This window comes from Chenopodium album, chromosome 6, assembly GCF_948465745.1.
Source record: "Chenopodium album chromosome 6, dcCheAlbu1.1, whole genome shotgun sequence".
NCBI lineage: Eukaryota > Viridiplantae > Streptophyta > Magnoliopsida > Caryophyllales > Amaranthaceae > Chenopodium > Chenopodium album.
Window position 1 is genome coordinate 44683405 of NC_137839.1, and position 5206 is coordinate 44688610.

The following is a 5206-nucleotide window of genomic DNA, read 5'->3' on the forward strand; positions in this document are numbered from 1 at the left end:
TTTCCTTCATTTTTAGAGAGAGAATTTCATAGAATTAAGTTTTAGATTTTGTTTTTGATGAAATTTTAAAGGGAGAAGCTCTTGATTTTGATGATTTGTACTTAGATTTTAGAGAGAGAAACTTGGTCATGTTCAGGAATGGTACTTTCAATCTTCTTCCTCTTTTATTTTGATCAAAGATTTGTAAGAATTTTTTTACTCTTTAATGCAATTTCCACTACTACATTTTTTATCTAATGCAACGACTAAATTAGGGCTAATGCAACGGCTACAGATATAGCCGTTGCATCTGCATAGTCTAATGCAACGGAAGCTTTTAACATGGCAATAAATAGGCCTATTACAACGGCTATGAGAAAGCCGTGGCAATAGGGTAGTCTAACGCAACGGCCGAATTTGAGATGGATGAAAAATTCACATAGGCGCGTATAATAATCCATTTAACTTCCCTCCTATTTTTTTTCCCTAAACCCTTCATTATTCCAAATGAATCGTCGTCATTTATCTCTCTCCTCCTCTGCCTCCAGTTTCTTCACCTCCGCCTCTCCTCCTTGACTTCTCTATGCCGATTTAGAAGCATAATAAGTCCCACTCCCTGTCTCTCGCTCCATGGATGCCCCTCACACGATGGCTCCATCGCCAATGTTAAAGATCCTGACCACACGATGGCTCTTTACTCATCTATCAATTATTAATGAGTATTGACAATCTCTGACGGAGTTACCAAGAAGCTTGTCGGTTCTCATGAAGTTTGTTAAATGTTTCTCTCATTTACCCTTCTTGATTTTATTAACTCGGGTTGTTAAATTGTATGGGTTTTTGAATTTGCAATTTTCTTCAAGTTTTGCTCTGCTGATGGTTCAATTTAACTTTGGTAATTGTTTTTTTTTTTATTAATTTGGAGCGTTTGTTGCAGGTATTTCTCTTCATTCTATTCAATGCACTAGAGGCGTGCCACTGTTTGCAAGAAGAAGGCTTGGAGAAATTGATTGAATATGTTATTGCGAGAATTATGTTGGTGACATTAGAATTAAGTAGTGTGCTAAAATACTTTGATTTATGGAGTTAAACCTCTTTTGATTAATAGTAAAGCTGTTTAGTTTTAGGGAAATTAGATTAGGGTGCTCCAAAGCTTTCAATTTCTGTAATCTACTTATCAATATATATGTCATGATTGTCATATATAGATTAGTAGTTTATCAATTTGAATTCTGCAAAATTAATGTGCTTATGAAACCGTCCATTGCTGATTAGTCATTCCCTTAACTCACAATATAATCATAAGCTACCTAAAAGACCAAGTGTGCTTAATAGAAGTTCTTTTTTCACACTAACTAACCGTCTGTTGTCAAATTACTTGGTTGGTGATTGCATTTTTTAATTTTCAAGGAGTTTTTTTCCAGTTCATATACAATCAAAATATAGTGCTGGATCCATTATTAGCTTATCTATGAATAACACAAGATAATGATTTTTTTTAATTGCCTGTATGTTTATTTGCAGGATGCATGGCTTGATAGCCTTGAAGTGGACCCAAAGCTTGCTAATAGAATTTCCACTATTCCTAATAATGATGAAGAAGAGCAGGAGATGCCTTCTGATGATATATGAAAGATAAAGCTTTGTATAGCTGATGTTCTTGAGCCTAGTGAAGCGATATCGTACTCTTGGTCTTTTCTCTTTTATTTGTTCTGAATCGGTTTGGCTAGTCCTTGGTTTGGCCATTCCAACCTTAAGGTTCAATGGAGCCTCTATGATTTTGTTCTAAGCTCTATATCTCTATGCATCAAGCTATGCTAGCCTCAGCAATTTGTCATGTTTAACTGTTGGTTATGTTTATCTCACTGCTTTTTCCAAAAGCCATGCAATTTTAGGAGTCATATAGTGCATACAAGGTGCTTAATATCCTATACCAGGAATCAATCTATTACACTGCTGCTTATGTTCCTGGTTTGTCTATATTATATTACATGTGTTCATATAGATGTTTTTCTTGTTGTATGTTGTGGATAACTGTGATAAATTTGTGTCTTGCAAGTGTTACAATTTGTTAATCATATAAGTTATTTTCTTACAGATTGGTTAGCTTGTTTTGCAATAACTGGTCGTTGATGACCTTAGATCTCATGAAATCAATACATCATTATCAATTTTAAACAATATTAAAAATAATGAGGTTGTTCCTTACATGTTGATCTCAATTAGTGGCATCCCTACATGTGGAGTAATATGGTCTAAAAGCCTTGCATAGTTAACAATAATATATATAAGATTATTATTACTAAACTTTGGACCAATTTCCTTATCTTTTCTACACACAACTTGCTACAATTTTTTTTTTTTTTTTTTTTTTGTAAAGTCACGGTTCATTAATTTTGAGTGTAAATTTCGATTAATATACGTATAGTATTAAAAAAAGTCCTATTGATACGTAGTAAAAAATTCTTATTGTTACGGAGTATAAAATAGAACACAGTCACCGTGAAATCTAGTAATAAAAGTATATAACCCTCAGCTATGTTCAATTGATGAATTGCTATTAGTTAATTAATTAGCTAACCCTACAGATTTGTTGTGATGTTGTCATCAAAAAGTCAAGATTAGAAGAGTTTGCTTATTATATATACTTGTAGACTTGTAGCTAACAATAGCTTATATATACTTATAATCTAATAATATAAGCACTAAAAAGACAAGCTAAGAGAGTAAAAATATCCGTAGAAATAAAACGTGTTTTTGACCAACTCATTGAAGATGCCATGCAATTGATGGAAAATGGAGATTACAGTTGAGCACTTTGTTACTTGTCTCTCTGATTGTTAGCTTTTGATTAACTATTTTATGTTTCAATTTTGCAATAATTATAAGTAGCTTAATTCTTGACTTATCATTGCAGATATTTATCATGAAGAGCGAGAGATTTTTGTACGTGAGGCAAGTTTGTATTTTAAGTTGCCAGCCTGTGAATAAAATGAAATCTTTTATTATGTATTTTTTTAAATATTATCTGGCTGAGAACCCTTGAATGTTATTAAATTAATGTGATTTCTATTGTATACATGGGATAGTTGAATAGCTGTTTTATGCAAGATGAATTGAGGTCCTCTTTGTGTGAACATCTTTCAAATTGGTATAATTTTTTTGAAGGTAAATGGTTAATTCATGTTTTCCTGTTTGCTTTTGTGCACTCCTTTTCCCTTTGCTTTTTAGTAGTGTGTCTATACTCATCCATATGTCTAGTTTTAGTATTTCTGATCCGAATAATGACACCTCTATGCCTAGCGTGGACACAAGCACTCAGATGGTGTGGAAATGGTAACCAAGATTCAGAAAGTATGGTTAATGTCCATACGATCTATTTCTTTATGTTTACATTCTTTAATAAGAATATAATAACATTGTTGGTGATATAATTCATTCTCATTTATTTTAGGTTCTTAGGCTGGGTAAAGTGATTATGTATACGATGAAACATCGGGGTACATTCTTACACCTTCTTAATACTATTTCCTGTATAACCTGTGTATCTTCTTTTACAGTCCTTACTGTCAGAACTTGTTGAGATTTAATTTGAGTAGTTTTATGAAATGTATCTTATGTTGACACAACTCTCAATGCACAATCACATTTTCGATTCCCATATGTGATTAGTTCTTTGGTGGTGGCTTGGTTGTGCTTATTATGCTTCTCAATCGATATCCCAGGTTTATACTTATTATCAACATGGTAGTAAGAGTAGGGCCAACCATCTATTTTAATTTCAGAGAAAAAAGAACCATCTTTTTTTTTTGAGTGCTCAATTCTTCTTTTGTGATTCTAATTATTTTGGAGTTGGTAATTGATATAGAATTTTGGTACTTTATCAAATTGGAGTTTTACCTAAACTGGGCGTTAGCCATATTGGCCAATTTATTTTTGCTAAATTATTACCTTATGTTGCTATGACAGGAGATGGACTTGATTGAAGAAACTTTGAACACTGAGTTGCAAAGAACCCTACCAGCATCAAGTACTAGTAAAAGAGGTGGATACTAAAGCTAAAGAAGATGCTTCCTAAATTGCTTTACTTGAGAAATTGGAGAAGCAAAGAGAAAGAAATGATAATGTGGACAAAACAATTACTGAAAATATTGTTGGGGGACAAAATGATTTAGTTTTAACTTTAAATTGTTTTTTTTTCTTAGTTTAACTAGTGATAATTTAAGTTTTGTAATTTTCCTTATAGATAACAATGTACAAACTTTCAATTAATATTAATAAAATTCTATTTTTTTTTAAAAAAAAATTGATTATAATTTTATTATTATTATTATTATTATTATTATTATTATTATTATTATTATTATTATTATTATTATAAGGTATAGGGAACCGTGGCATTAGGGTACATGCACCGTGGCATTAGGTGTAGGAAACCGTGGCATTAGGTATTATAGATAATGCCACGACAATAATGTTGCCGTTGCACTAGTTATTGATCTAATGCAACGGATCATTGATGCCGTGGCATTAGGTGTCATATGCCGTTGCATTAGACCTATTGCAACGCCAGCAGATGCCACGGTACATGGTCGTTGCATTAGGCCTAATTCCACGGATATTGATGCCTAATGCCACGGATTTAGGGATTGCAATAGGTCAAAAATGTAGTAGTGTTCATGTTTGGTTTCTGATTTTGATTGAATTACTTGTTTGTTTGTTTTTAATTGATTTTGATAAGTTTGAGCATATTTTGATTACTATGTTGATGATGAAATTTGTGATTAAGTTAGCTTTGTTGTTCAATTTTTTTAATAAGTAGTGAGTAGATTACTTGTTGGGGATCGGGTGAAGCATGTATGAGTGATAATTCATGGTTAATTGGGGGAATTTGATTGATCAGCATTGTGATTATATTGGTCAGTGAAATTTGTGCATGTGTTTGATATATTGAGAAGTGATCAACCTCAACTATCATGCTAGATTGCATAATAGGTTTCAATGACACATACAATTGATTTGGAAGCTATTATTATCAATTGATCTTAATTTGCAATTTTCCTTTGAAGTCATTTGTAGAGGCATCTAGTTTCACCCTAGGAAATAGCTCTTTGAGTTATTTTGATAGCATTTCTTGCTTTCCTTCGCATTGTATACTTGATCGATTTCTTTCCCAAGTAACGTGGTTATCACGAGTGCATGTGAATCCCGACTCCCTAGCATTCTT

General features: G+C 32.5%; 1 long non-coding RNA gene across 2 annotated transcripts; it reads left to right on the top strand.

Annotated features, from left to right (window-relative positions):
- Positions 1 to 251: 251 nt before the first annotated feature.
- LOC145634857 (uncharacterized) lies at positions 252 to 4270 on the top strand. Of its 2 annotated transcripts, XR_014113637.1 has the most exons (4): positions 252 to 760; positions 917 to 3333; positions 3434 to 3479; positions 3949 to 4270. It is a non-coding gene; the product is annotated as an uncharacterized LOC145634857 (long non-coding RNA). The 2 variants fall into 2 exon arrangements; XR_014113636.1 differs by having other exon boundaries at positions 917 to 3479.
- The last annotated feature ends 936 nt before the right edge of the window (positions 4271 to 5206 follow it).